The sequence below is a fragment of the Suncus etruscus genome, chromosome 5, assembly GCF_024139225.1.
Source record: "Suncus etruscus isolate mSunEtr1 chromosome 5, mSunEtr1.pri.cur, whole genome shotgun sequence".
Classification (NCBI taxonomy): domain Eukaryota; kingdom Metazoa; phylum Chordata; class Mammalia; order Eulipotyphla; family Soricidae; genus Suncus; species Suncus etruscus.
The window spans coordinates 59,832,838-59,853,426 of NC_064852.1; the positions used below are offsets into that span (position 1 = coordinate 59,832,838).

At 33.2% G+C, this 20,589-nt stretch overlaps 1 protein-coding gene and 2 non-coding genes across 4 annotated transcripts in view; all 3 read left to right on the forward strand.

Annotated features, from left to right (window-relative positions):
- The window catches only part of DPP10 (dipeptidyl peptidase like 10), a 671,116-nt gene that overhangs the window by 525,634 nt on the left and 124,893 nt on the right, over positions 1-20,589 (forward strand). The window lies entirely within an intron of this gene.
- Positions 2,365-2,497, forward strand: LOC126010136 (small nucleolar RNA SNORA51). Its single transcript, XR_007496270.1, has one exon. It is a non-coding gene; the product is annotated as a small nucleolar RNA SNORA51 (small nucleolar RNA).
- LOC126010633 (U6 spliceosomal RNA) lies at positions 11,950-12,058 on the forward strand. The gene has a single exon (XR_007496652.1). It is a non-coding gene; the product is annotated as a U6 spliceosomal RNA (small nuclear RNA).

Sequence of the window (20,589 nt, forward strand, 5' to 3'; positions counted from 1 at the left end):
AGTGAATTCTTCCTGCTCTATATACCCCTTGATTAATATAAAATGTCCATCTTTGTCCCTTACAACCTTCCTGAGTATAAAGTTTGCATTATCTGATATTAGTATGGCCACTCCAGCTTTTTTATGGGGTGTTGTTTGCTTGGATGATTTTTCTCCAGCCTTTTATTTTGAGTCTATGTTTGTTCTGACTATTCAGGTGTGTTTCTTGTAGGCAGCAGAAGGTTGGATTGAGTTTTTGGATCCATTTAGCCACTCTGTGTCTCTTGACTGGTGCATTTAGACCATTGACGTTGAGAGAAAGAATTGTCCTGGGATTTAATGCCATCTTTATATCGAAATTTGGTGTTTTTTGGTTAGTCTTGTCTTAAATTAGGTCTTTCAGTTTTTTCTCTTAAGACTGGTTTTGTGTCTGTAAAGTTTCTGAGCTGCTTTTTGTCAGTGAAACCATGTATTCTTCCGTCAAACCGGAAAGTGAGTTTTTGCTGGGTATAGTATTCTGGGTGAAGCATTCATTTCATTCAGTCTTGTCACATATCCCACCACTGCTTTCTGGCATTGAGTGTTTCTGGTGACAGGTCTGCTGTAAATCTCAAGGATGCTTGCTTGAATGTAATTTCCCCTTTTGATCTTGCTGTTTTCAGAATTCTGTCTCTATCTGTGGGATTTGTCATTGTGACTAGGATGTGTCTTGGGGTGGTTTTTCTGGGGTCTCTTTTGGTTGGTACTCTTCGAGCATGCAGGATTTGATCACCTATATTCTTTAGCTCTGGAAGTTTCTCTTTAATGATGTTCTTGACCATTGATTCTCCTGGGAATTTTCTTCCTGGGTCTCTGGGACGCCAATGATTCTTAAGTTGTTTCTGTTGATCTTATCATAGACTTCTATTTTCATCTGTTCCCATTCTTTGACTAATTTTTCCGTTGTCTGCTCATTTGCTTTAAGTTTTTTGTCCAATCTCTCCTGCTGTATGGAATTGTTATGTACTCATCTTCCACAGCACCAAGTCTATTCTCAGCTTCTGATACCCTGTCCCAGAGCTTATCCATTTTGTCATTCACTTCGTTTACTGACTTTTCAGTCCTGTTAGTTGACATGTTATTTCAGTTTGGAGTTTTGTCATTTCTGCCTTCATATTTTCTTGGTTCTTATTAGTGTTCTGTTCAACTCGATCCATGGTTTTCTTGGAGTCTGTTGAACACCTTCCATATTGCTAGTCTAAAGTCCTTATCTGAGAGGTTGATTAGTTGTTCAGTCATTATCTGGTCCTCAGAATTGTCATCTTCATTCTCTATGTCTGATGCTGGCCTGCGTTGTTTCCCCATTGTCACACTTGTATTGTGGGTTTTTCTACGTGTTGTGGTGGTATTCATTGTCTATATGATGTAGGCAGCACACTCCTCTGGCTCCTCCCTTTCTGGATGGGCTGGCTTGCCTCTAAGGGAGGGGAGTCCTCCGTGGATGAAGCCTCACACTGGGTCAAATCTTAGGCCCGAGCATGCAACAGAGAAGACAGTCCAGAGAGAAATGCTTGCTTCTCTGATATAGCACAGTTCTTATTGTGATTTTTTCTTATTGTTGCAATGGTGTTCTTTTCTTAGAAGGAGCGCACGGCCGCGTAGCGAAGCGGAGCGGCCGTGCTCTGATGGAGCCTCTTTTGCTCCAATCCTAAGAGTTTCACACAAGAGGACAGTAGACAGATATTTACAGTTCACACTCACAGTTGGGCCCCTCTGCGCAGGCTTAGATTCGTGTCTTTTCCCCGCCTGATGTCCCAAGCAGGGAATCCAGCTTCTGCAGCAGTCTGCCGGCCGGTTTTTATGTTCTGAATCCCGCCCTGGAAAATCAAGCACAAATATTTTGCTTGCACCTGGTAGTGTCAATCATAGACCTCTGGAGAGCTTCCAAAAATCTTATTAAAAATAGTCTATTATATACACACAAAAAATCCGTCACCAGTGCAACATTCCCATGACCAATATCCCAAGTGTCCTTCCTCCCCACCCCACACCGGCCTGTACTCTAGACAGGCTTTCTACTTCCCTCATTCAGTCACATTTTGTTATGATAGTTCTCAGTGTAATTATTTCTGTGACTGCACTAAACGATCCCTGTGGTGAGCTTCATGTTGGGAGCTTGACCTCCAGTCCTCCTCTATTTTTCTGAGAATCATTATACAAATGTTTTTCATTTTTCTCAAAACCCATAGATGAGTGAAACCATTCTGTGTTTATCTTTCTCCCTCTGACTTATTTCACTCAGCATAATAGATTCCATATACACCATGTATAGGAAAATTTTGTGTGTGTGTGTGTGTATATATATATACATATATGTAAATCAAAAAAATAAAAAAGAAAAGATAAGGCCTCCCAATTCTTACCACAGGCTGTGTTCTTTACACTGACTGTATAGAAAGAGGAGGTATGGTACTTGCACCCCATATACACCTCAACCCAGGCCCTTTACCAGGTCTGTATTGTGAATTGGGGAACAAAAAAAAAGTCTATTATGTATGATATTTTGTATACATCTTTGCATATTTTAGCATTTATATAATATTTAAGAATATATCATATAGTAGTAATATAATGCTTAACAGGTAATTGAAAATAAACTATAATTTATGATAAAACTACTAGTCAATAATGAAAACACAGGCCAGAGAGATAGTACAATAATTAAGAGGCTGATCTTGCACCTAACTATAACAGGTTGATCCATGGCACCATGTATGACCCCAAGCACTGCCAGATCACAGTTAGGAGGCCTGAGGTGTGACTCCTAAAATTATTAATAATAATAATAATAATAAAAGCCATAATAATAATAATTAGAAGATTTCCATTGCTTCTAGCACTTAGTTATGTGAAATACAGTAGTGATTATGTTAATTTTATGCAAATGTAAAATATATTCATTTTTAAATTGTATTGAAGTAGGTAGTCACATTAGATCAATTTTAAATGTTTGTTATTTTATTGAACACATGCTCATATTATATATTACATATCAGCACCAAATGTCTAAGTGCTGTCACAGATTTTCTATGCAGTCGCCTATCAGTGAACAATTTAGATTGAATTTATGGTTTTGCTATTGTAAATATGCTGCTATGAGGTTCAGCTATAAGGGTGGATATCTTTTCAAATTATTCATTTTTAAGAAATTGTCATGGATATCTATAATACTGTAAGCAACTTATATTTCCACCACATATGACAATTTTTGTATTTCTACATCTTTGCCAACACTTCTTTATATTTAATATATACACTATATATAATATACAATATTTTAATGATGTGTGATAATGTCACATTGTAGCTTAGATTTGAATTTCCATAAGAAGCAATATAGTTAGATTTTCTTTTTTTTCTAAGTGTATGTATTTAGCTTTATTGTTTGTTTTGTTTTGATTTGTTTTATTTTGGGATCAGACTTGGTAGTGCTCAGGTATTACTCCTGGCTCTGAGGTCCTGAATCATTTCTGGTCTGGTGGGGGACTATATGGTATGCCTGTAATAAAATCCAGGTTGGCCACATAAGTTAAGTGCCCTACCCACTGTATTTCCTCTCTGTTTATTTTTTTTATTTTATTTTTTTAAACACATAATTGACAAGGTTGGTCGTAATACAGTTGTCTTTGTTGTTGTTTTTAGATTTAAAAAGTTGTTCAGTCACACTATGTACAACACCCTTCAGTAGTTCACATTTTCAACAACCAATGTCCCATTTCCCTTACACCCTCCACCTGCTCCTTCCTGCCCTTTATTGTGCTTACCTCTGAAGCAGAATATTTTATTCTTTTCTGTCTCTCTCTATCTCTCTCCATCTGTCTCTGTCTCTGTCTCTCTCTATGTGTGTGTCTCTGTCTCTCTCTCTCTCTCCCCTATTTTTCCTCTCTTAAACACTGGTTTGTATTTTTGTTACTGAAGCAGTAACATGCATATCACTTTATCTTTCTTTCAGCACCCAGATATCTTGTCACTATCATCAATCTTAAATCTTCTCTTAAATAGAAATATCTTAGAAAATGCTTAAAACTCAACTCAGTGTTCATTAGCAATCCTGAATTTTTTATCTTCCATAGTTTCTATATTCTCATCATTAATTCACTATTATAATTTATATGATCGTTATATTTATTATTAATATAATATATAATTACTATAACATTACACATTATAATTATTATATTATATAATTATACTATTATAATTTGGAAAGATAAATATCTTCCTTATTCTGCACCATGCCATTTTACTTCATTTTATAAGTCTAAGAAATATTCTATAATTTTTTTTTGGTGAAGTAAGGAATTAGTAACAGTTCTCTCACGTCCCAAGATGAAGGACACACTTAACTTTAAAAATCATTGGAAAAACCGGGACCTGAGCATGAGCGCGGCGGTAGGGCTTTTGCTTTGCACGTGGCTGATCCAGGATGAACCTCGGTTTGATCCCCGGCAACCCATATGGTCCCCCAAGCCAGAAACAATTTCTGAGTGCATAGCCATTAGTAACCCCTGAGTGTGGGCCCAAAACAAAACAAAACAAAACAAATCATTGGAAATTTCTTATAGTATATAAAATATTCTGGAAGTATATGTACATTATACCAAATCTCTGTTAGTAGTTAACTGCTTTATAGTTAAGACCTTTATAGTCAAGTCAAGGTAATTCCTTTTTTCCTTGACACCTCTTTTATCTTCAATAAAATGAAAGGTATTTGACTATGTATATTTTCTCATTAATATAAAATAGTTTAATCATAAAGTTAGAATTAATTTTAGAATGCAACAAAGAATAAGGAAAGGTCTAAAAGGCAGCAAAAAGATAAAACATTATTGTTATCACAGGGTTTTTTTTCAGTAAATTAGTTTGACATTTGGAAAAATTTTAAGTTTATTATATATCAGAATGATGTTTTGAGGAGGAATTTTTAATTTAATCACCAAGAAATACAAAATTATGAAGATAGTCCTAATTGATTTTCAAGCATACAATCATCCAGTGCCAATTCCTTCACAAGAAACTGCTACCTCTACCTCAGTCTCACACTCAAGTTTCCCTTCAGCTTCCTAGCCTGACAGTATAGCCCCATTTTCCTAGTGCTTTTTCCTCTATTACATTCCAGTGGCAAGCTCCCTACTTAAGGACCAAATTTGTTCTTTATTTTCTTTGTGCTTTAATTATTCTCTTAATATGTTTTATTTTATCATGCATGTGAGATTAATTCTGACTCTGTCTCTCTCCCTCTAATTCATTTTCAAACAACATAATTCTTTGCACATCCATCCAAGTATCAGAAAGTTACATGACTTTATCTTTTTTCCTATGGCCAAAATCAAATAATATTCCATTGTATTCATACATAATAGCTTTTCTCTCCAGTCATCTGTCCTTGGTCTTTTGGGTTGTTTTCAGATTTTGGCTATTATGAATAGTGCTGCAATAAAAAATAGATGTGCAGATGTCTTTGCTGCATTATATTTTCTTTGTTCTGGAAATAAATTCTCAGGATTGAAATTGCTGGCTTATATGGAAGCTTGAGAAATACCCATATTGTTTTCAAAAAAAAAGCTGGAACAGTTTCCTTTACCACTAGCAAAGGAAGAGGTATGTTCCCCACCCTACATCCACAGCAATATTCATCTTGATTCTTTTTTAATGAGTTGCAGTCTCTGTGGTATTAGGTGATATATTGTTTTGATTTTAATTTTTCTAATAATTTGTGATATAGGGCATTTCTCATATGTCTATTGTCCACTTATATTTCTTCTTTGAGGAAGTGAATGTTCATCTCTTTACTCCACTTTTTATTATGGGTTTAGATTTTTTTTTTATATAGAGTTCTTAAAGTGCTTATATACCTTGAGTATATGCCTTTTATCAAATGAATGAAGGGCAAATAATTTCTTCCAGTCTGTGAGTTCTCTTTGTATTCTGGTCATCGTTTTATTTGAGGGTGCAGAAACTTCTTAATTCAATGTAGCCCCAAGTGTTTATCTTCATTTCTACTTGCTTGGTCAGCGATCTTTCATCTTTGAAGATGCCTTTACTTCAATGCCATGGAGAGTTATGCCTATAATTTCTTTTATGTGCCTTATAAATTCAGGTCTGATATCCAGCTCTTAATCAATTTTATTTCTCTTTTTATTATAAACAAGTCTGAGTTTTTGTTTCTACACATAATCGACTTGATTTTCCTACACCAAATACTGAAGATGCTTTCTGTTTTCCACAACATATATTTTGTTTCTTTATCAAATATTAACTGACCCTGTATCTGAGGATTTGTCTTTGTATTTTTTAATTTATATTTATTGATCTAAGATTCTGTCTGTGTTCTAGCGCTATGCTGTTTTAATTACTACCATTTTGTAGTACAGTTTGAATTTGGAGAATGTGATGCTTCTCATCTTCTTTTTCCAAAGCTTTTCTTTGAATATTCAGGTGAATTCATATGAATTCCTAGAGTGTTTCAACTTTTTCTTGAAAAATATCTTGTATATATTTAAAGAGTTCGCATTGAAGCTGTATAATGTTTTGGGGAGTACTGTCATATTGATGTTAATCCTTCCAGTCTAGGAAATTAAGGTATATGTTTTCATTTCCTATGTCCACTTTTATTTCTATAAATAGTGTTTGCTAGTTTTATATATAAAGGTCTTTTATCTTTTGATATTAACAGATTTCTAACTTTTTGGTTTTCTGAAGCAAAATTGTGAATGATTTTTAAAAAAATATCTATCTACTTTATATTATTATTATTTCATATATAAAATTATTTAATGATTTAAATTATTAAATTATTTCATATAGAAAAGCCATGTTTTTTCTTGTTAATTTTGTACATCCTGCTTTTCTATACAAATTTGTTGTTTCTGGGATCTTGTTATTATGTTGTAGATTATTTGGGGCTTCCTATAGTTAGTACCATGCCATCTTCAAATTTTGAAATATCTTCTTTCTTTCCTTTCCTGGTCTGCTTAATATATATTTTTATATCTAACTTTTTTTGTTGTTTTTGGGTCACAATCTTCTTTCTTTCCTTTCCTGGTCTGCTTAATATATATTTTTATATCTAACTTTTTTTTTTGTTTTTGGTTACTCCTGGCTCTATGCTCAGAAATCGCTCCTGGCAGGTTCATGGGACCATATGGGATGCCAGGATTCAAACCACTGACCTTCTGCATGCAAGGCAAATGCCCTACCTCCATGCTATCTCTCCGGCCCCCTAACTTTTTATAGTACTATACTGAATAGAAGTGATGAGATGAGTGAGCTTGTCTAGTGCCTGATATTAGGAGAAGGCTTTTAGTTTCTTTTTTTAATTATTATTATCAAATATAACATTTATTGTGGTCTTTGGTAAAAGACTGTTGAGGAAAGTTTTTAAATATCCAATGTTTGGATTTCTTTACATAACTGGATGTTGGATGTTGGAACTTGATGAACACTTTCTCTGCATCTATTTAAATTATCATGTTATTTTTATTGTATTGATATGATATACAACGTTGATTGACTTGAATGCACTAAACCATCTTTGCAGTCCCACGATGAAATCCACTTGCACATAGTTTAGGATCACTTTGATGATTTTTAAATTTGATAAACAGTTGTTAGGTTTTTATTTAATCTTTGTATTCAAGTTTATAGAAGTCATATTTTATTTTTGGTGCTGTCTTTATTTGCTTGTGATATTGGGGTAATATTTGCTACATTTATATATTGGTGGGAAGTGTTTCTGTTTCTTGGATTTCTTGAAAGGGCCCGAAAAACATAGCCAGTGGTTCCATTTTTTAAGGTTTGTAAGAACTTTAATTTGAATCCATATGGGCTTCTGTTTTTTGTGAGATTTTTTTCATCACCATTTCAATTTTTTGATAATGTGTTATTTCTTTTTTTTTAATCTTGCTTCGCTTTATTTTTTATTTATTTATTTATTTATTTATTTATTTTTTTTTTTTTGGTTTTTGGGCCACACCCGGCGTTGCTCAGGGGTTACTCCTAGCTGTCTGCTCAGAAATAGCTCCTGGCAGGCACGGGGGACCATATGGGACACCGGGATTCGAACCAACCATCTTTGGTCCTGGATTGGCTGCTTGCAAGGCAAAACAACTGCTGTGCTATCTCTCCGGGCCCAGTGTGTTATTTCTGTTTAGGTATTCCATGGTATATTGGTTCAGTCTTAGGGAATTTTAAAGTTTCAACAATTCATCTTTTATTTCTAGGTTTTATTGTTTCATGCAGAAAGACTTTTAGAGTGATCTTTGATGATCCTTTGAATTTCTGTAGTATCTGTTGAGACCAACTCCTCACTTTCATTCCTTATTCTGTCAATTACAGTTTTCTCCTTTGTTTTCTTTTTTATAAGTCTTGCTAGTGATTTATTGATCTTATTTGCTTTTTCAAATAACAAATTATTGGTTTCATTAATCTTTTGGATTACTGTTTTGGGCTTCCAATTAATTTTCCCCAATTAATTAATTTTTATTGAGTTATTATTTTCTTTGGGCTCCTTTTATTTTTCTCTTCTGATTTCTTGTGGGCTCTTTCAGCTATTCTGTTGAGTGATTTCATAACTAAAAATTTACTTTTAACACTTTGTTTGCTGTGTCCATCAAGTTCTGGTAACTTATATCTTGATTTCATTTGTTTCTAGGTGAAATTTTTTTGACACCCTCTCTGATTTCCTCCTTGACACACTGATTTTTCAGTACTTAGCTGTGTAATTTTTTTGGTATTTGAGTGATGTATCTGTTTGTTGATATGATTTCTATTATCTTTCCTTCATGGGGTATATAATCCAGTACAAGGATTATTATGGCAAATATCTCATTTGACTTGATCCCTGTTCTTCCATGATATTCCTTCAGACTTTATTTCCTTCCTTTGTTTTAGTCTTGTTTTTCTATCAAGAGATGGCAGAAATGTTAAATCTCAAACTTCAATTGTGTTGCTATTGATGTCTTTCTTACAATAAATAACCAGTTGTTTAAGTATTTTTCTATATCTTTGAAAGTATGTGTTTGAATGTGAATTCTCCCTTATGTACATATAAGAAAATATTCTGCCTTTTTAAAACTTTTAATACTAAAGTCAATGTTTTTTGATACCATGATTGCATATACATTAAGGACTATAAGTTCTTCCTGATATAGTTACCCTTGTTCATTAAGAAATGACCTTCTCTATCTTTTTAAGTATTGTATACCTTGATCATTGTCTGGCCATCAATGTTGTATGTCCACCAGAGTCTTTTGTAGGTGTGGTTTGATTTATATACTTTATGCAAACCTTTAATTGAGTCTATGTTTGCTCTTACTATTTAAATGTTTCTTATAGGCAGCCGAAGTTTAATTTCAATGTTTTACTCCATCCAGCCATTCTTTGTCTCTTAATTAGTGTAATTATATTTTTGACAATAAGTGAGATTATAATCTTGGGGATTTGAGCCACTCTATAGAAGTTTATCATATGAGTCTTTTTAGTTCTTCTTATAAAGGTGATTTCTTATAAAGATGACTCCTATAAACTTACTGAATTGCTGTTTATCTGTGAAGTTGTGCATTATTTCTTCACACCTGAATGAGAATATGGCTAGATTAATGTACTCATGGTGAGATATTCACTTACTGGAAGAATTTTTTACTCTATCCCACCATTGTCATTGGAGCCTCAGGGTCTCATTTAAAAATCTGCTATAAATTTTTTTATCCACACTTAGCAATGCTTAGAGGTTACTTCTGGTTTCAACTTTGGAAATTTTTCAATGATGATTTCTTTGACTAATGCTTCTTGTCCTTATGTTCCTCAGTCTCTGGAACTCTAATGATGCTTACGTTCTTTTTCTTGAATTCATCCCAGTTTTCATGTCTGCTGTTGATTTATTTGGAGAATTTTTATTGTTTGTTTTATACTGTTGGATGGATAGTTTTATTTGTTTGTTGTTTTGCAGCCACACCCAGCAATGCTCAGGGTTTACTCCTGGCTCATGGCAGGCTCAAAGGAACATATGTGTGGCTGTAGATCAAACCCAGATCAGCTGCACGCAAGGCTTAAATCTCTATCCGTTGTGCAGCTGGGCCCATGTCTGTATATATTTTTTGCTGCTCATCGTGAACTTACCCATTTTGTCCTCAGCTGGCATTTCTCTAGTGCCAATGCTGTACAGTGATTTTTCATTTCATCTACCAAATTCTTTAATTCTTCATTTCTCATTACTGCTTCCATATCTTCTTGTGTTCTATTAGCCCTCTCTTCCATTATTTCTTTGAACTCATTGAATATCCTCCACATTTTAGCACTAAAGTGATTATCTGAGAGTTTATAAATCTTGTTAGTACTGATTGAGTCATCCGAGCTTCTGAATTTGCATCGTGATCTGTGCTGCTGGGAATGAATCTCTATAGTTCACTGTACATAATTGTCCACCACTGGGATCTCTCTGGGTGGGACCAGTTGTTTGATGTTCTCTCCATTCACGGTCAAAGCTAATAGATGTAATTCATTATGTTTGGGGATTCTTGTGCTTGTCTCAAGAAGGTTGTGTTTTGTGTATGGGGGATATGCAGGAGAAGTGTAATTTTGTGGCTGCATACACAGACACATGTTGAGGCTTCTTGAATTCACATACCTGATACACTGCAATGTTAGTTGATTATATTGCATAGTATCTATTACATCGGTGCTTTCTACTATTGAATTCTACATATTTTCTACATCTGGCAAAATGCAAAACTTGTTGATTCTCTCCAAACCCCCTTTTGCATAAAAATCATTTTACTATGAGGAAAAGTTCAGGTTTAATAAAGATGTGCAGCACTGACAAATTAACAAACAAGTAACTGGTTTTTAGTGAACATTAAAGGAGAGTTTGAGGGTGTTGTAATGAGAAAGTAGTCATACGTAATACAGGGTTGATAGAAGAGTTCATGGCAGGCAGTAAGCAACTAGAAGAAATTGTGCTTTGGGTCTATTATAATAATCTATAAATAAATATATAAATAGCACTATATTTAAGATATAGTCAAATCAAATTTGGTTTATGGGCCACTTCCAGTGGTACTCAGAACCTACTATCAATTCTGTGCTTAAAGGATCACTCCTGAGTGCTTCAGGGGTCTTATGTCCTGCTAGGAATTGAACACATCTAGAGGCCATACATGCAAGGCATGTACCTTTGTGTCTATTCCATCTCTATGGCTACCAAAGATGCATTTCTTTAGGAACAGCTCAAACTAATCATTTCTATCGGGACCCCATTTTGCAGTAGAGAAAGCCTGAATGAGGTTATGAGCCAAGAATTTACGTGCATCACTAATTTCAGAGTTACATATTAGAGCAAGATTTTGACTTTTATTTTAAGGGCTTCCTCTATATTATTAGAGTGTTCTCCATATGAAAATGTATGGAGTCTTGTATGAAAAAACATACTTTAATTATTTACTTAAATTTGAATATTAGAAATCTGTAATCTATTTATAACTGCCAAATATGAAAAAGATATAAATTGTCTGCAAACTGTGCTAGTAATAATAATTGTGTCCTAGTTCTAATAAAAATAAGTTTCTCATAACATATTTTTAAATAATTTAGGCCATTTATTAATAATTTTACCAGGGGCCAGTGAGGTGGTGCTAGAGGTAAGGTGTCTGCCTTGCAAGCATTAGCTAAGGAAAGACCGTGGTTCGATCCCCTGGCGTCCCATATATTCCCCCCAAGCCAGGGTCAATTTCTGAGCGTTTAGCCAGGAATAACCCCTGAACATCAAACAGGTGTGGCCGAAAAACCAAAATAATTATAATAATGATAATAATAATAATTTTACCAACATATTTTCACCCCTTTCCTGTTTCTTTTTAAGACAATTTATATGGTTCTTTCTCACATTTCATTTTATATTATTATTGTTGTTATTGAATTAGAATGAGTTAAAAAGTTATACAGTTAAAGCAGCACATATACTAAAATTGGAACAATACAGAGAAGATTAGCATGGCCCCTGCGCAAGGATGACACGCAAATTCGTGAAACATTCCATATTTAAAAAAAAAGTGTTAGTTATTTATGATTGAATTTCAGGCCTTCACTTCCCTCCAGCAGTGCTTCTATTTTCCTTCTAGCCTCCAAGCCTGCCTTTAATTCAGGCACTTTTTTCTTCATGATTGTCATATTTGTATATATAATATATTGCAGATTAAGGGCCATTGTGGTTTGGGTTTGTAGACAGTTTTAGGTTTATAGATATTTTCATTTACTTATTGAAATCATGATAATATAATTATTTAAATACTATAGTTCTTGGTAAACAGATCATTTGAATGCAGTAATCAGTTTAAGTTCCTATATATTGCTACTTCAGATTCTTTTGAGGGTTTTGTTTCTAAGCTTTTACAATTTATTATGCTTATTTTGCTCAACATAGATTTACCATTTTTATTCCAAGTTATATTAACTCAAAAGTTTATACAAAAGTTACATAATAAAATAACAGTATGTATACTAAGATGTGAAGCAATCTATTATTCCAAGGTAAAATATCTGGATTAGAATGAATGAGTTCAGTGTGGTTTACAGTGCTTTATAAAATGGCAGGAAGAGGACACCTTGGGTAACTGTGGTTGCATTAATGTTTATTTATCTTAAAAAATCATATAAGACATCCTTTATAGTATGCAGCACAAGATAAAATCTAGCACAAGAGTTTTCTCCTAACTTACTTTCTTTTAATGAACAAAGAAGATGAAAATTAATATTTTATGATAATGTTAATCAACAGTAGGCAAAAATGGTAATTTTTAAAGGATAAGAAGCAAAAACTCCCCAAGGCCAGGAAAAGATTACAAGGAAATACTCATGGGGGAAATACTGAGAAATAGACAAAATGACAATTTGCTTAATAATTTTTATACACCTCTCACATTATCTATATAAAAATTATTAGTAAGATTATAAAGATGTTATTAACATAAAATATTATATAATTGATATTTATAGAACACCATAACTTATAATTACAGAATGCATGCCATTTTTAAAATCATACAGATTTATTAAAAAAACAGAGATGTGATAATATAGAGTATATTTGCAAAACACATATAAATTACATTAGAAATAAAAAGCAAATGAACATTCATGTTTTAGTTGGGCCATATTATACCTAATAAAAATCTATTGTATGTTATATAAGTTTTATCTTATAGATAAATTACAATATCTTTAAGATATTTATAAAAAGAAACATTAGTGACTAATGATATTTAATTTAAAAACTAATGCAAAGTAACCAGAAAAGCTTAATCATTATGAACTTATAAAATGATGCACAACATAGTTAAATAAAATACTAAAACCTATACAATTGCTATTTTTATTTTGTATGTATAGTTAGTTGTTTTAGCAACAAAATTTTATAGAATCATATAAACTCACAAATATTTATAACAAATATTTCTAACATTCACAGAAATTGGTAAGTATACTTGCTCCTGAGAGTGTGGGTATTAATTAAATTAATAAGAGTCCTGGATTGATGTTGGATGATGGTGGATGGATGGTGAGGCCTTTCCCGGCCAGCCCAGGTGCTTGCAGCTTCTTTGGCCTTTTGGGTCTGAGGGTTCAGAATAATGGCAGGAAAATTATCTATAGCAGTCAGATTTCAGAGACATAAGCTTTATTATTAAGGCCCTAGCCGCAATGTGCATTACTTACATGGCTTCTAAGCTAACCTTTTAAACAGTCTTCAGCTGCCTACATCTATCCCTATTCTCTCCATCCTGCTACTCCTCCCGAGGCTTCTCCTGCTAAACCTCTTGCTGAATCCCTCTTACCCCTGAGGCAACACCTTTATTAGCAACCACAGACCCCTCCCATCCAGGTAAGAGAGATGGGGGAGGGGTTACATCTTCCGGTTCTTTTTTTCAAAAAGACAAGCTTTTGTTTTTCTAACTTCTGCCAGCCAAAGGCTGGAACCCTAATATTGCTCAAAAGACACAAAGTCTAAACTGTAATTAAAATATAAGCCTTTTTCATAAACAGAAATTTTCTGCAAAATACACCTGTAGATTAAAAATTTCAATGCTGTTTAACCAAGCACTTTTATCCTAGAACAACCCAGTTCTTTTCATTAAACTTTCCTAAAATAAATTACAAGAACATTTATACAAAACATACAGTTTGAAAACAGGCTACTACATTAATGCATGCAATCAAACATCATAGCAATTGAGAAAATATTAATTAGGAAAACTATAAAACATTTAAACCAGCAAGAAAAATGACACAATGGATTGAGATAACCTGAAAGAATTCAAATGCAGGGGATTTTAAAAACTCAACTTTTCAGTTGGGCTTCCCCTTTTTCTCCTTTTTTTTTCCATCATCATCACCAAGTTTGTCCAGACACTGATTAGCTGTGGCTGACTAGGGTGTGCGGGCTCATCCTGTGGCTTAGGCTCCATGGAACCCCAAGTCCGGCAGAATCCTGGCCCTGCAGCTGCTGTTCCAGGGCTGACCACTGCTTGCCTGCAAACAGGGAGAGAACATTCCAGTGTTTGTAGCTGAGAAAGTGGTCAGCCGCCTCTCACAGTTGCTGCCACTGCCATCTGGGAGATCAAAACATTTATTAACCTAAAAGTCCATTAGTTCCAAAACCAAAATCCTATTCAGGCTCAAGGTTATTATCTAGATGTCAGTCTGATATCAATAGTTTTTTCTTTCTGGCCTTTATCCTAGTGGCCTCTCTAAGCCTGCAAATTAGGAGGCTGTGGTCCTTGGAAAAAGGACTTTTTGCAGAAAAGTCGCGTCCTAGGTCTCCGAGGGGGATGCTACAAGTTTTCAGCTCCCCTCCTTCACTACCCCTTTGTCCCGAGAAAGGGACTCCACCATGTTTAGAAAAGGCACCACGTGGCCCAAGCTTTTGGGCTCTCCAATCTCACTCCAGCTGAAAAGAGCCAAAATTAAACACAAAATTAAGCGGTATCACTTAAATATTTTAATTGGCCATTAGTTTGCACAAATATATGTTTTACATTGTTAAGTGAAAATTTTCTTTTCTTCTTCAGATCAACCACTAACTGCATGATCCTGCATATAGCATTAAGATAAGAAACAATGTATGCAGTGCTATATTTGTTTTAAATGTCATGATGGGGCTCCATTTTTTTGTTGTTTTTTATTTTTTTACTTCGGAAATGAGTCCAAATGGCTCTTTATGTCTTAACAGTTGCTAACTCCTGCCCTAGGACCACAAAAATACAATACAATAATACAACAATGAGTTCTGCTCTCTTTTGTTCATAGCAGCACTATTTACAATAGCCAGAATATGGAAGCACACCAGATGCTCAAAATAGATGAGTGGCTAAAGAAACTGTGGTATATCTATACAATGGAATACTATGCAGCTGTTAGAAAAAAATAAGAAATAAAATGCTTATTTATTTTAGTGCATTTAAGCACTATTATGTGAATGAAATAAGTGAGAGGGAGAGAGATAAGCAAAGAATAGTCTCACTCATATCTGGGATTTAAGAAAAATAAAAGACAGTATAATTATAACACCCAGCGACAATAGATCTGAGAAATAGAAGAAGAACCAGCCCATGATAGCAAGCTAATCACAAAGATTGGTAAGTGCAGATAAAAAAATAACTGCACTAACAGCTACCATGACAATGAGAGAGAGAAATACAATCCTTGTTTTGAGAAAGGCAGGGGGTAGAGGGAGGTAAAAAAATTGGGGCATAATGGTGTTGGGAAAGTTTCACTGGTAAAGAGGGGTATGCATTTTATGGTTGAAACCCAATTATGAACTGTGCTTAAATAAATAATTAAATGAGTAAATCTAATAAGTTAATAAATTAATAAATAAAATGAAGTAATTGATAGGAAATAGTGGAATTTTTGAAATATTTTAAGAAATTTTAATTTCTTAAATTTTTAAGAAAATTTAATCAATATGTTATTATTATAAATAATATAAGAAAAGAAATAAGTCATAACAGAAATTCTAAAAAGTGTGTGTGCACTCACATGTGTGTAGTTTTCTGCAGTATATCTTATCAATGGTTAGGTGAGATTTTAACCTATGCTACTAATACAAAGCAAAATCATGGACAAAACAGTTTGAGAGACTTAAATACACAAAATAATATAAAAATTACTGGCTTGAATAAAAAAAAATAGGCAATTTGAGTTCTTTTTATAAACGTGTTATATTAAGTATTAAAAGAAATTAAATATTGAGGTATAAAATATGCAATTAAGGCTAAATTTAAATACAATGATGGCTTGCATTTTTAATTCTAAATCATAATACACATTTTAAATACTGATGAATGCTAGGAGATAATGATTAATATCTTGCTGCTTTCTGTTATACTTTATTTAAAAAAGTAGAATAAAGCTGATTTTATTAAATACCATAACAATATCTTTTTAGTAAAACTCATCCATATCATTATATTATGATACAGAACCCAAAATTAAATTAAAAAAACTTGGAAGTGTACTTACTCAAATTATTCATTTAAAAGTAAGATATATTTTTCATTGGCTACTTGACTTGCATGCTGCTGATTCAGGATTGATCATCAGCGCCCCAGAAAGTCCCATGGCATTGCCAGATTTGATTCTAAGTGCAGAATTAGTAGTCCCCAAACACTATCTGGTGTACCCCAAAACTTCCATCACCCCCAAATTGTTCATTATCTTATTTTAACCTTTATATTATTCAAACCTTCTAACTTCAGTGATTTTACTTGGAAAATACCACTATTTTCTAATATTTTAAATATCCTATTCTCTATTCTATTTCTAGAAAGTTATACATACTTTATCAAATAAATGGTATGCCAGATGATAGTTACCTAGATCTAGGGTTGTCCTCAAATTTAAACTATCCATTTTAAAAATATATATATGTGAGACTTACCCTACATCAGGATTTTTCATTTGTTCAATAAAAATGAATATTTTGTATAGATATATAATTCATTTTATAATAAAATACTGTTTTCTTTCAAGGCTTTGTCAAATTAAAACATACTTGCAATGTCTGAGTCTGACATGGTAGTAAAATGCTACCAAAGGAATGCCTCATAAAATAAAATCTAAGGTTAAAATATTATGAATGAAAGCAAAATTTATTAAGCCATCTAAGGACACTGTAGCCTCAATAATCAATTGACAGTTTATAGTCCTTCGTTGTGTTAACTTTGCTTGGTACTTCATCTGATAGGAAAATAATTTTGAGTCTAAGGATGATGTGTATGGAGCTAAGTATTTGAAAAGATGACACTGACTTCCAAATAGAAGTAAGAAGAAGGTAAATTCCTGGCTACACAGACTTCCAGGGAATAAGGGAGAAATCCAGAATGCCATAGAGAAAGTAGTTAGCTAAATTTTTCTGAGTCAGAAAAATATATGACATGAAAATGATAATCAACACAGAAATAAACATGTCTTTACATTTCTACTTTAGTAGCTGGCTACCAGTTACATTTGATATGTAATAAAGATAAATTTAAAAAATGCACTTCTAGATTCATAGCAAAAATCAAGAGGTAACTAACTATATGGTATTTATTTTAGAAAGAAAATGTTAGAGTAGTTCATGTGACAGTTCATATAATTTAATTTGAAAAAGTACTGACAAGGTTGAGAGTTAAATCATTATAGACCAGTCAAAAATCTAACCTTTAGCAACTGGAATTTTAAAAGGAGAGAGGCCTATAGGACAGAAAAATACTTGAGTGAATTATAGCTCATAATTATAGAACTTAATTAAAGAAAAACATTTACAAAGTCAATATGTTTAATGAAATCAAAAACAATAATAAAACTACCACTGAGCTCATATTAGTCAAATTCTTGAAAACTAAATATAAAAAAAAAGCAAAACATCTAGTAACTAGCACAGCAGAATACATACAAAGGGAAAATCATTAGAATGTTTAGTTATAAGAAATCATGGAAAGCCAACGTTAAAGAAAATTTAGACTATTGGGGCCGGGCGGTGGCGCTGGAGGTAAGGTGCCTGCCTTGCCTGCGCTAGCCTAGGACGGACCGCGGTTCGATCCCCCGGTGCCCCATATGGTCCCCCAAGAAGCCAGGAGCAACTTCTGAGCGCATAGCCAGGAGTAACCCCTGAGCGTCACAGGGTGTGGCCCAAAAACCAAAAAAAAAAAAAAAAAAAAAAAAAAAAGAAAATTTAGACTATTGAAATACAAGGAATTTGTTCTTCATGAGCTTTATGCTACCAGAAATAAACCTAAGAATGAAGGCAAATTATACCAGAGGGAATTTTAAATCTTTGGGAATCAAAGAACATTGGGGGATATTCAATATATGAGTAAACACCAAAAATGAAATGTTCCATTTACATTAAAATGCTACCATTTATAGAAAAATAAAAGACTATCTTTTTGAGGATGTATGATGTATACATATGTGATACTGCTAACACCTCTATCAATAAAAGTGGTTGGAACCTAAGAAACTTCCTTTGTTTGTCTTGACTAATACAAATATTTATGTTAATTGATTTATCCAATGGTTTAATTGAATCAGTGTCACAAGAGGCATATCAATGCAATAATAAATAATGTTCATAGCTTTCCTTTTTTGTCCATTGCTTTATAAAAGCTTTCCTTTCAATACATTCAAAAAAGTTGCTACAATTGATTTTGAAATTTTCTTCTAAACTATTGACTATATATTTTAATTGTTTTAACATTTTACCAAAACATTTCAAGTTTTATTTTTCACTGACTTTCTTAAAGTTTAAGAAACTTGGTATTAAATCCACATATTATTATAGTTAATAAGCACGTATGACTTTATAAAGTCTAGATAATAATTATATGCTAACTTATTTAGCATAGGAAATATTTACTGTAAACTATAATCACTTGTTTGTCAAAAGGTAGATTTTTTTTATTGTTTGTGCATAGCCCAGTTAGAAATTTCAGTATGTGTGAAATTAAAGTACTGTGGAGACATTTAAAATCTAAAAGCAGCGGGCATTAAATCAAGAAATACTGTGAGCCAAATTACAGTGACTATAACATTATAATATTTAGTTTGGTTGAATGTGTATTTTTAGGGGTGCAGCGTAGTATTTGCGTTTATTTTCAAAATATTTTTTGAAAACAATTCACAAAGAAAGTATCTGCAAAGGATACTTTTATGGAAGATTTGATAATTTGCTCTCAATTTTTGATATGTTATAGCAGAGAACCTAAAAGGTGAAAATAAATTAAATATATTCCAGCTCAAAATTATTTTATTTGGTTGTTATGGAATGTTATGGAAGTTAAATACTTGATAGGATTTTAAATAGAAAATTACTGTAGATCTTCAAACATTTCAAATGGAGTATAATTCAAGAGGGTTTATGTAGGATCCATATTGTTACATGGAAGAAAGGAAACTGAGTAGGTGGAATTGTGTGGATCGACAGTCCATTTAATAAAGCTTTGCTGCAGTAACCATTACATTGTACTTATGTTTTTTTTTAAGAATGAGAATAATTTCTAGAATTTTATTAAAACACAAGCATGTTGGAAGTCCCAAAATAAAAATATCAAAATATATTGGTGATGAAAAACTTGGGAAAATTAAGACAATGGAATTCAAAAGAAAAGAGTGGGAAACAGGAAATAGGTCTATTCTCTTAAGTGTCATATATTAAATATACACATACTATATATAGGAATAAAGGTTAAATACTAATTGACATGTATATTACATATGTGCAAAAAAGATGCAAATAGTTATTTAATTGTTTATCTTGAGAAATAGGGACCTAAATGAAAGTTCATCCTGACATTCTGCCCACATGACTGAGTCTGCAGGGTGTGAAGTGGTAAATCAAGTGTTGCTAGGTATGCAATAGAGAAATATTGTCTCTGGTGGTGGCATGGTAATATTGATGCCTAAAGATCAATATTCATAGTATTGTAAATTATGATACTACAGTGAAAATGGGAAAATAAATAGAGCATCAATTTTTAAAAGTGTTTTATAAAATATTTTCACTAAAATATTTTGGATTTTTTCAAATCATTGTCAAATGTATTTAATAAACAGTAAATATTCTAACTTTAGCAAATGCTTTAGAGAATACTAAATTTCAAAACAAAAAATACAGACTACCTAATATATTTCGTTCAAGTCTTATTATTAGTTTTTTTGTTGTTGTTGTTTTTGGGCTACACCAGGCGGTGCTCAGGGGTTACTCCTGGCTGTCTGCTCAGAAATAGCTCCTGGCAGGCACGGGGGACCATACGGGACACCGGGATTCGAACCAACCACCTTTGGTCCTGGATCGGCTGCTTGCCAGGCAGACATCACTGTGCTATCTCTCCGGGCCCTTATTATTAGTTTTATCCTAATTTGAAAATCAGAAAAATATTTTTATATTAAGAGGTAGGCATGATTCCCAGAGCCTGCCATAAGCGATATCTGAGGGTAGAACCAGGAGTCCTGACTGCCATTGGGTATTGCTCCCCTAACCCCAAAAAGGAATTTAACCTTGGAGGACAGTTAGAGGCAATAGTTACAATCTTGGGG